Below are 11,284 nucleotides of genomic sequence, written 5' to 3'. Positions count from 1 at the left end.
TATCTTTGTGGTGTTCTCTGTATTACCTGGGGTTGAATGTTAACCTGCTTTGCTAGTTTAGGAAAATTTTCCTGAATAATATCCTGAAGGGTATTTTCCAGCTTGGATTCATTCTCTCCGTTGCATTCAGGTACACCTATCAAACGTAAATTTGGTCTTTTCACATAGTCCCACATATCTTGGAGACTTTGCTCATTCCTTTTTATCCTTTTTTCTCTAATCTTTTCTTCACGTTTTATTTCATTAAGTTGGACTTTGACCTCTGATATCCCTTCTTCTGCTTGAACAATTCGAGTGTTTAAACCTGTGCATACTTCTCGGAGTTCCTGTATTGTATTCTTCAGTTCCATTAATTCACTCATACTCCGCTCTAAGTTGTCTATTCTCAATAGGATTTGATCAAGCCTTTTTTCAAAGTTCCTAGTTTCTTTACGTTGGGCTACAACATGTTCTTTTAACTCACCGAAGTTTGTTATTATCCATTCCTTGAAGAGTGATTCTGTCATCAGGAGGCGCTCGTTCTCCATCAAGCCTTGTTCCATTGTTGATGTGGAACTGTGATCATCTTTAGAGGGAGAGGTGTTCTGACTTTGAGTATTCTCAGCTTTTTTACGCTGGTTTCTTCCCGTCATTGTAAATTTATCCTCCTCTCGTCTTTGAAATTACCAACTTTCAGATTAGGTCTCTTGAGTGGACGTCCAGGTTGTTAGTTCCCAGAGCCAGAGCAGCGGTGTTATAACTGATGGTGCTTTTCTGCCCAGGATTCTCCTGTCGGGCTTCCTTCTTGTTTCCGCAGTAGGCGACTCTGCCTTCCCGGGGCTCCAAACCTCGGTCAGAAGGGGAAGCGGTCCCGTTTACTCTGCTCCGAGAGCTGCCGCGCCGAGGTGCCGGCGGAACCGCTGCACCGACCACGAGAGTCGCGCTGGCGACCCGTGTGTTTCCACCACTGGGGGATCTTCTGCTCCGTGAGCGACCAGACTTTGTCTGAAAGTGTGGCGTCCTCTAGTTCTCCGCGCCTTCCCTGAGAGCTGCAATCCCGGGATGTTAGCGATCGGCCATCTTGGATCGTTCTCCGCTTTTGCATATTCTAACTTTTAAAATGATGTTATGTTTTATGTATGTACGAAAAATAAAACAGGCTGGGCATGGTGGCTCATGCCTGTAATCCCAGCACTTTGGGAGGCTTAGGCATGCAGATCACCTGAGTTCAGGAGTTCAAAAGCAGCCTGGCCAACATAGTGAAACCCTGTCTCTACTAAAAATGCAAAAATTAGCCAGGCACAGTGGTAGGCATCTGTAATCCCAGCTACCTGGGAGGTAGAGGTTGCAGGGAGCCCAGATGATGTCATTGCATTCCAGCCTGGGTGACAAGAGTGAAACTGCATCTCAAAAAATAAAATAAAGTAAGTCAGGGGAAAGAGTCAAAATGGACCTAATTATTTCAAATGAATCATATAACCGAAGAAAGAACAGGTGAGACCTTACAAATGGACTCCAATGCAGTGTTTGGACTGAATATTGTCAGGCTGAGGACAGAAGGGACAAGACCAAAGAACGATCAACAATGTTGAACTCTCAGTTCCTCTGTTTTGAAGTGGCGTAGTTTAGCCCACTGCCCCAGAAGCCATGCACTAGAAGCCTGTGATCAGGGTCCTTTCCTTCACTGTAATCCAAATCCCAGGATAGTGACAGAGATCATGTAAACACAGAAAACACAATTTCGAAAGGTGTTTGGAAATGCGTTTTTCAACCAGGAACTGTTGCGAAGTGGTCAGATTTTCGGTGTAGGAAGAGCTGGTCTGAACTCCAAGAAACATAGAGACAGGCTGCAAAGGTCGCTGCTCCGGGAGATTTTGCATTTTAAGCGAGAATGTCCAAGTTGCTCCCCCGATGTCTGGATTCATGCACCATTTCAAGGGAGTTTTATTTCCCAGGAATTCCATCATCAGTTTATTATTTTTATACGATGTCCTTTTCCACCTCTCTTGAAAACTTGGGGATATGTTTCAGTTGATGTAGAGAAAGGGATGATCTGATGAAAAAAGCTGCCTTTGTCTGTCTTGGCCTTCGTGATATGTCCCTCTCCTCTCCTCACAAGATGTTCCCAAATGGTCTGTGATTTAGATCTGACTAAAGCAAAACCATCACTAGTCGCCTGAACAGGGACTTGAACCCTGGACCCTCAGATTAAAAGTCTGATGCTCTACCGACTGAGCTATCCAGGCCTCAACAACTGACTTCTTATTGACCAAGAAGTGTTAATAAGGCTCATGATTTCGGTGATTACTGGGGTCTTCAAGCGTTCTGCTCCTATACCCCTGCCTCAGCCCTGCAGCCAAGGTTTATTACATTGAGCATTTAACCCTCAAACTGTTTATGCGTTAAATAAATAATTATTGTGTAGTATTTATTACAGGAGAAACGACGAAGAATATCGAGCTCAGAGTAGGGTGGGACCCCTCCAGTAGTGAATATATCCGCAGCTCATGATCGCTAACAGGAGCCCTTAGGATCGTTCCTGCGGATAAAGGCGGCTTTAGAGCGGGCGCTCGGATACGCATTTCAACAACGACGCCAGGAAGTGGGAAGAAACTTCAGAGGAATCACACATGTGGGTAAAGTTATGGCACAAGAGAAGTAGTTCAATTCCCCTTTGTTTCCTCTGGTGTTTTCCTAACTCTTTTAGAAACGGGTTTCCTGGAATCGTAATGCCAGAGGAATAAACACGTGACACCCGCTTCTGTCTGGGAAATTACCTCCTTCAAAATCCACGTCTCCAAGATTTGTGTCAAATCTTGTTCCAGGTCACCCAACCTAGTCTTCATTTTTCGCTCTCTTTTTCTTCACCTCTTCCTCAGTCTCCTTTCCCCGCTTCTCCAGACCCATCTCTGCTCCTCTGTCGCCTCCTTTCTCAGACCTCCCATTTGCAGATTCACTCATTTCTCCGACTATGCTCCAGTTCTTTAAAAGTGGAACCCCTGGGTTTCAGAAAGGACCGGGCAGTTAAAACAGAGTTTACTCCCTCAGTCACAGATCTTCATTCGCTCACGACACGTGTGTAAGCACCTCTGACCGGTGCAAGATCCAGCAACGGGGAGGAAAAAACAAGCAGCTAGCAGAGGATGGTTTCGATCCATCGACCTCTGGGTTATGGGCCCAGCACGCTTCCGCTGCGCCACTCTGCTGCCCCGGGTTGGCAGGTACCTTATCTCCCACCAATTTATACATCTAACATCGCTCTCCAGCCGGGCAGTGTTTCTTCATTCATCTTGTCTAGTCTCTGCCTTTCGACCTCAGGATGTCTCCCGTTTCCTTCCCTAATCTGCCACCTACACTTGTCGTCCGCGCGTTGGCAACTTAAAAAGCGGATGGAAATCCTTTCTCGGGAACTTGATACTCATCCCGCTGGGCTCGCACACGCTGACTTCCAGGGCTGCATTTAGGACTCAGGGTTGCTTTGTTTCCTGCGCTTCCGCGGTGCGAGCCCCGTCTGCCTTGGGAGCACCTCGACTCCTCCGGGTCCCTGGTCAGGCCGAGCACAGGGCAGGGGCACCGCGTGGTCGTGCGGCCCCGTCCTCCGCCGGGTGGGAGAGACCAAGGAGAAGCTGAAGATGCAGCGAAGGGAAGAGGAGAAGGAAACGCGTGCACTTGTGAAAATCGTTGCTCGCGGAATTGAGGGAGGCGTGGAGACGACACGGCCCCTCAGAGAAGATTCAGTTCTCTGTGTCCCCCACGCAACGAAACTTCCTTCACAAAGATGGCAAAGAGTATTCCTAGTCAACGAGAAGAGCGTGTGTGTGTTGACTGCTTGGCCTTCGGACGCTGTTGGGAAACTGAGGCTCAGATCGCTTTCTAGGTGTGTCTTTAAACCCATTTTTGTCAGTCTTGGTTCTTCCAGACGTGGGATTGCGCAAAGCCCTTTTAAAGATTCTGAGAATCTAAGCTCCCCAAAGGGGTGGGCTTCACGGTCCTGAGCTCTGTGGAGTCACACAACTTACTACCAGCCCCCGAGCACGCCTACACACACTCAGCCCTACTCTTGGGGTTTCATGTTTTGCAATGGCTCTCCTGAAGTTCTCCATAGTTTTATCCTTAAACTTGTGTTTTGGAAGTGAGAGCCAACAGGGCAATGGAGTGTGCTTAGGCGTGGGAGTCAGTCGGCTCCCAGGAGTTCTGCTTCCCCCGGACGAGTTCTCAGCAGCTAACACCCTGCTAACTGACACCCTGCTCCAGTCTCTTTCCCGACTTCTCTTCCCCACCTGCTTCCACCAGTTAAGCCCCTTAGGGAGTCTACAGAAGAGGGATGAAGACCCTGCAGCCTAATCCCGGGGTTTCTCCGGTGTGGCATAATGGCTGTCGTTCCTGACACAGGCTGGCAGTGCCCAGGTGAGTTGGGAGGAAATCTTGCTGGGAGCGAGGCTGTAGCTCACACCCATATCACTATGTATTCATAATTATAACAGCACTGCCCCCTGCTTTTTGAATAAGGGCTCCTTCATTTTCATTTTTCACTGGGCACTTCAACTTACATAGCTGGCCCTGCTCCCCAGATTTCAGTGGTGTTTGGTTCTCTTTGCTGGGCTCACCTTAGCCTTCTTTACTATCTTATTCAGACACTTGAAAAATCAGACCCTGGTGTGTTTTTTTTGTTTGTTTGTTTTTGTTTTTTTTTTTTAAAGAGATGGGTTTTGTCATGTTGGCCAGGCTGGTCTCAAACACATGACCTCAGGTGATCCACCTGCCTTGGCCTCCCAAAGTGCTGGGATTACAGGGGTGAGCCACCATGCCCGGCCCAGACCCTGGATTCTTAAAGATGGAGGTTGGAGTCCTCCAGGGGAGAATTTGGAGGCTTCATTTTGTAAACCACAATGCTTAACACTGCTGTTTCTATTTTTACTTTATCTAAATTTTATAAAACTCAAGTCAGAAAAGATGCTAAACCATTTAACTCACTAACACATTTAGATAATATATCAACTAACCTCTTATAACTTCATTACTTACTGGGTATTTTTTGAACAGTGACAAAGATTCTCTTCATGACCAAACTCTAGTCAGATTCCACTGAAGGCTCTTGTCCACTAAGCCCTGACGTGTGGACTTACATGTTTGTCGTTCTGCATTGCCCACTTTTAACAACAATGGTGCCAAGTCATTTTAGCCAGAATCCTCCATCCTGTATTATCTGATTAGGTTCCTCATCCTCCACCATTCCACAGTGATGTCATCACCCTGGTCTGCCTTCAAGAATCCTGTTGGTTCAGCTTAGCCAGAAGCCTCTTACCTGTGATGTTTCCTTTCAGTAATTTTCCATCCACAGACCTCATCTCCCCACCCTGATCCTTGGCTATAAACTCCCACTTCTCCTCGTCGTATTCAACATTGAGCCCAGTGTCTCTCGCCTACTGCAAAATCCCCCTTTAACAAAGTTTTCTTTTTTTTAATTTTTTTTTATTTTTTATTTTATTTTATTTTTGAGATGGAGTTTCGCTCTTGTTACCCAGGCTGGAGTGCAATGGCGCGATCTCGGCTCACCGCAACCTCCGCCTCCTGGGTTCAGGCAATTCTCCTGCCTCAGCCTCCTGAGTAGCTGGGATTACAGGCACCATGCCCAGCTAATTTTTGTATTTTTAGTAGAGACGGGGTTTCACCTTGTTGACCAGGATAGTCTCGATCTCTTGACCTCGTGATCCACCCGCCTCGGCCTCCCAAAGTGCTGGGATTACAGGCGTGAGCCACCGCGCCCGGCCCAAATTTTCTTTACTGTGTTTAACGATTGCCATGAATAATGTTTTCCTTAACACCAACACGTGTTTTGCTTTTTATATATAAATAACACATAACTTAATAAATTTGAGTTATGAAAGATGCCAGTGAAAATACCCATATTTTTATAAGATTTAAAATACTATCTTCAGTGTACCTTTTAGGATTCTTGTTCTGAAGGAGAAACACAATTACTTTAATTGTTGTTAGAGGGTAGCGTTAAATATGATTCATGCTACATGACCAGGGGTTTCCTTTGCCCCATAAATATTGGCTTCGGCTTAAACAATGATGAAAACCTGTAAGTATGCAAGCAGCAAATAGGGCTGTGCTCACTTCGGCGGCATATATACAGACATCGAAATGATACAGAGAGATCAGCGTGGCCCTTACGCAAGGATGACAAGCAAATTCGTGAAGCGTTCCACATTTTAAAACATCGTCACAAAACCAGTGATACAGAAAAATCACACACAAAATCCCAGTGATACAGAAATGTCCTACAACAGTGGTTCTCACACTTTGCACATTAGAATCAAACTTCAGGTTCTTTAAAAACAGAGCCGTACCTTGGTATCCGTGGGAGATTGGTTCTAGGATACCCTGCGCATACCAAAATCCATCAATGCTCAAGGTCCTCACGTAAAACGGGGTATTTTATAGAATTTGCATATGACCTACGCACGTCCTCCTGTCTACTTTAAATCATCTCCAAATTACTTATAATGCTTAATATAACGTACATGCTATGTAAATAATTGTTATACTGTATTGATTAGGGAATAATGACAAGAATGTAAGCATCTGTAGAAGTCAGGTGCCGTGGCTCACGCCTGTAATGTCCAACACTTTGGGACGGGCAGATCACAAGGTCAAGAGATCAAGACCATCCTAGCCAACATGGTGAAACCCCGTCTCTACTAAAAATACAAAAATTAGCTGGGTGTGATGGCATGCGCCTGTAGTCCCAGCTACTCAGGAGGCTGAGGCAGGAGAATTGCTTGAACCCAGGAGGCGGAGGTTGCAGTGAGCCGAGATTGTGCCACTGCACTCTAGCCTAGCACCTGGTGACAGAGTGAGACTCTGTCTCAAAAAAAAAAAAAAAAAAAAAAAGTCTGTAAGGTTCAGTACAGATGCAACCATCCTTTTTTTAAAAAATTGTTTTCTTGATCCATGTTGGTTTAATCAGCAGCTGGGAACCTACAGACGTGGAGGGCTAACTCTAACTATACTAATGTTTGTAGGTTTCCAGCTCCCGGACAAACTGATTTCATAGGATCAGGTGCCAATGGGCATCAGAGGTTTTACTCCGTTGACCCCTAGCTTACAAGACAGTTATGTGACTTTTGCGTGGTCAGCTGCCATCACAAACTACCTTTTTTATGGTCTAAAGGGTCTCTTCAGGAGCTCCTAAAATGTCTTCTTTCAAGTGCATAGATGCAGTTCATAGAAAATGTGCTGTTACTGCTCTTATCCTAAAAGACATCTTTACAAATGAAAGTTTCAAAAATTTCCCTGAAGAGATGAATATGGAGTTAGTTACTTTAATCAAATTGTGTCGGGTTTTTTGCTTGTTTGTTTTTAGAGATGGAGTCTCTGTTGCCCAGGTTGGAGCGCGATGGCACGATCTTGGCTCACCGCAACCTCTGCCTCCCGGGTTCAAGTGATTCTCCTGCCTCGGCCTCCCAAGTGGCTGGGACTTCAGGCATGGGCCACCACGCCCAGCTAATTTGTTGTATTTTTTGTAGAGACGGGGTTTCACCATGTTGACCAGGCTAGTTTCAAACTCCTGACCTCGTGATTCACCCGCCGAGCCCCACACTGGCAATGGTGGGGTCTTTAATAACCTTGACAGTATCTCTGGTCTGCTACATTTTGAGCATGTCAACTGGCTGGCACATTGTATTGAGCCTAAGAAACACCTTATTTGGACCTTGCTGATTTTGGAGTCCCTTCACACTACATACATCCAATATTTTAAATAAAAATAATCAAGTAGGGAGATATAGAAGAAAGATTCAGAGCAAAAGTATAATGCGTTCATTTTTATTCGTGTTGGAAATATAGGAAGAGTTCATTAGAAAGACCATAAACCAAGGAAAGCAAAAAAGATTTAAACTGTTCCACCTGACCACAACACTAAAATTAAATACACACACCTAGTTGTATAAACGGGCAAACTGGAGACCAAGGTCAGAATTAAACAACCTCTAAACAAACAGCAACGAAAAGAACCCGTCTCCTTTAACACTCTCTGGTTTACTTCAAAGCAACTTGTATCAGGTGTCCTATGTGTCAGAAAGAATTGTCAGCCCTAAACAGCGAGGACAGAAATGACTGAGCTCCTCCTTTCAGTGAAGGGCTTGGCATTGTCTGGCAGACGCTCTAGCAAATATCAGATTTTTTTAGAGCTCTGCACCTTTGACTCCTGTTCACTAGGCTAAGCTCTGTTGTGGTGGAAGTTAACTTATAGAAAACTCAAAATAATGCGAGTGATTTTTGACTAACTTATAGAAAAGTCAAAATAATGCAAGTATATATACTCAGAGTTTTAAATCAAGACGAATTTCTCTTACTGTCCCATAATAACCTACATTGTGTCTCTTCACTTTACATCCCTTCTCCCAGGACACAGAAGAAATCAAAGGGGGTTTAGCTAAGCGAGGGAGAGGAAGAACGGGGAAACGCGGGCAGAAGAAAGGAGGAAGGAGAAGGGGGGCAGAAGGGGGGAGAAAAAGAGGTGGCCGTGGTTTGGCCTTGAGGACGAAAACGAGATGGCTGTGCAGTAATACTCCTGCCTGCCGCCTACCCTTACAGAAACCATTAAGGGGGCTGCACAGGGAACGTGTGAGTCCCACTCACGGGCTGGTTAAGTTAAAATGTGGGAGGGAGCATTGGCGAAAACTCCTGAAACGTGGTCGTTGCAAAATGGTTTTGGCAAAATCTATACCTTTACCACCGTTTTTGTCGCCCTGGGTGGAGTGCAGCGGCGCGATCATGCAGCTCACTGCAGCTTGGCATTTCTGGGCTCAAGTGATCAAGTCTTTCCCCTACCTCTGCCTCCCAGGGAGCTGGGACTAAAGGCGCGCACCACCACGCCCCGCTCATTTTTGTAGAGACGGGGTCGAACTCCTGGGCTCAAACAATCCTCCCCCGTAAGCCCCCTGAGCTAGGTGTGTGTGGATTTTTGAGAAGGAGTCTCGCTCTGTCGCCCAGGCTGGAGTGCAATGGCACGATCTTGGCTCGCTGCTACCTCCACCTCCCAGGTTTAAGCAATTCTCCTGCTTCCAGCCTCGCGAGTAGCTGGGATTAGGGGCGCCTGCCACCACTACCGGTCATGCTTGCATTTTTAGTAGAGACGGGGTTTCAGCACGTTGCCCAGGCTGGTCTCGAACTCCTGACCTCAGGTGATGCGCTGACATTACCTTACACCACCGCGCCCGGCCCCCTAATTAGGGTTTTCACACTAGGATTAAAGGATCAAAAACTTTGTGTCAGAAGTGGGATTCGAACCCACGCCTCCAGTCGGAGACCAGAATTCCCACCCATGGGAAGTTGCAACTTGAGTCTGGCGCCTTAGACCACTCGGCCATCCTGACACACGCTGTTAACCCTTGAGTTTTATTATATAACTCGCAGTTAGCAGATGCGGGCTCTGACAAGCGGCAAAGATCTCGGATGGGAGGCGCCTAGGCTCCCGGTTTTCAGAACGGTATTTATTCTTTTGCCCGGTGGTATTCTAAATGATGCTAAAAATAGCATTATCAAAGTGCCTTATGTTGCTTTCAGTTTAAGTCGGAAATGAAATAATAGGGAAAGTGGCAAATATTTGGAACGGTGCTTCCTAAGTGTCTACTAAACTCCTTCACAGTTTCCTTGCCAGAGGGATGCTCAGAGCTCAGATTCAGCGTCCTGAGTAGGTGCTTTGTGGAGAGAAACACAAGTCAGACACGGTTTTGCTTTTTACTTTTCCAGTTTCCACACCTAGCCCAAAATTTACTGTGAACTCTTTGAAGCAGAAATAAAATCAGAACAGATAGACGAACTGTCCGAATTCAAAAGAATGGTTGGAAAAGACGAAGGTGGAGAATGGAGAAAAATAATTAATAATTTTACGATTTTAAGAGGATCCTACAGCAAGAAAGAGTAAGTGCTAGTGACTCTGCAGAGGTAACAATAAGAGTGTAAAAGGTGGACTTAATCATGGAGTCAGGGAAGAGAGAAGAAGAGGCTTCGAGTTCGGAGAGGTAAGTTAATCACACTTAGCTGTCCATGGCTCGTTTTTGTTATTGGTCAATAAAATCTTTCTCTTTTTCTCTCTCTGTTTCCTTTACAGTTTTGTTCTTTTTCTCTGTCAAGCTCACCATATAGCCCTCTCTTCTCTCCCAGCATAACGGACTCCCTCTCTAAAACATTTAAAAATTATTATTATTATTATTATTATTGTGACAGAGTCTCACTCGGTTACATAGGCTGGTATGCAGTGGTGCGATCTCAGCTCACCGCGACCTCTGCCTCCTGGGTTTAAGCACCACCACACCTGGCTGATTTTTTTTTTTTTTTTTTGGTATTTTTAGTAGAGACAGGGTTTCACCATGTTGGCCAGGCTGGTCTCAAACTCCTGACCTCAAGTGATCCACCAGTATAGGCCTGCAAAACTGCTGGTACTGCAGGCACATGCCACCACGGCCAGCTAATCTTTGTATTTTTATAGAAATGAGTTTCACCATGTTGGCCAGGCTGGTCTCAAACTCCTGACCTCAAGCAATGTGTCCACTTCGGCCTCCTAAAGTGCTGGGATTACAGGTGTGGGCCACCGCACCCAACCAGAATTATTCTTTAGAAAATAAACTATCCTTGAAAAATACGTTGTTGATTTGTGTGATTTCAATCATAATCTCTTTTCTTCTACTCAACACAGTTTGAAAAATCTACCCATCTTGCCACATGTACAGCTGTTTGTCACTCGTGGCTGCTGCATAATATGAACATCACAGAGAGTATGCCTGATGGCCACCTAGGCTGCTTCTAACAACCTGTTACCTCGAAATGCTACAGGCACTGTCCTAGGCAAGACAGTCATGGAGCTGAGCTGGAATTTCACTGAGGTGGATTCCTAGAAGTGGGACTGCTGGGTAATCACTGAAAAGGTATACAGGAAGAAAACCCATGTCATGTCAATACTGAAAAAAAACTAAGACTCTAATTTTAAGATCAGATTTCAATCATGTAGTACTTCATATAGTACCATTTTTACCTTCAGAAACAAGAGAAAAAAAGGACATCCAAATCAGGTAATTCTGAGGAGCAATCTCAGAAGGAACTCTAAACTTAGTCGGTGCGGCTCTTTTGATTTATGATTTGGGGAATTTGAGGCAGATGAGGGCACTTCCCCCAAGGCCCTAAGAACTGAAGTCCAGGACATCTGGGCGTTAACCAGCGCGAAAAGTACTGCAGACAAGGGGGCACGGCTAAAAATGGCCAGAAGCTAATTGGAGGGGATGCTAAAATTATTAGG

The 11,284-nt window shown here is 45.5% G+C and overlaps 1 protein-coding gene and 4 non-coding genes across 8 annotated transcripts in view; 1 reads left to right on the top strand and 4 right to left on the bottom strand.

Annotated features, from left to right (window-relative positions):
* LOC128931906 (uncharacterized) overlaps nt 1-11,284 on the bottom strand; it is a 236,025-nt gene that overhangs the window by 189,993 nt on the left and 34,748 nt on the right. The gene's annotated exons all lie outside the window — the stretch shown is intronic.
* Nucleotides 2,153-2,225, bottom strand: TRNAK-UUU (transfer RNA lysine (anticodon UUU)). The gene has a single exon. It is a non-coding gene; the product is annotated as a tRNA-Lys (tRNA).
* TRNAM-CAU (transfer RNA methionine (anticodon CAU)) lies at nt 3,114-3,185 on the bottom strand. Its single transcript has one exon. It is a non-coding gene; the product is annotated as a tRNA-Met (tRNA).
* LOC118153294 (U6 spliceosomal RNA) lies at nt 6,095-6,200 on the top strand. The gene has a single exon (XR_004742549.1). It is a non-coding gene; the product is annotated as a U6 spliceosomal RNA (small nuclear RNA).
* On the bottom strand, nt 9,259-9,365 carry TRNAL-CAA (transfer RNA leucine (anticodon CAA)). The gene is made up of 2 exons: nt 9,328-9,365; nt 9,259-9,304 (listed from the first exon to the last, which is right to left on the bottom strand). It is a non-coding gene; the product is annotated as a tRNA-Leu (tRNA).

The sequence above is a fragment of the Callithrix jacchus genome, chromosome 4 (assembly GCF_049354715.1).
Source record: "Callithrix jacchus isolate 240 chromosome 4, calJac240_pri, whole genome shotgun sequence".
NCBI lineage: Eukaryota > Metazoa > Chordata > Mammalia > Primates > Cebidae > Callithrix > Callithrix jacchus.
Note: the sequence above shows the minus strand (reverse complement) of the source record. Positions and strands in the feature narration are given on the sequence as shown.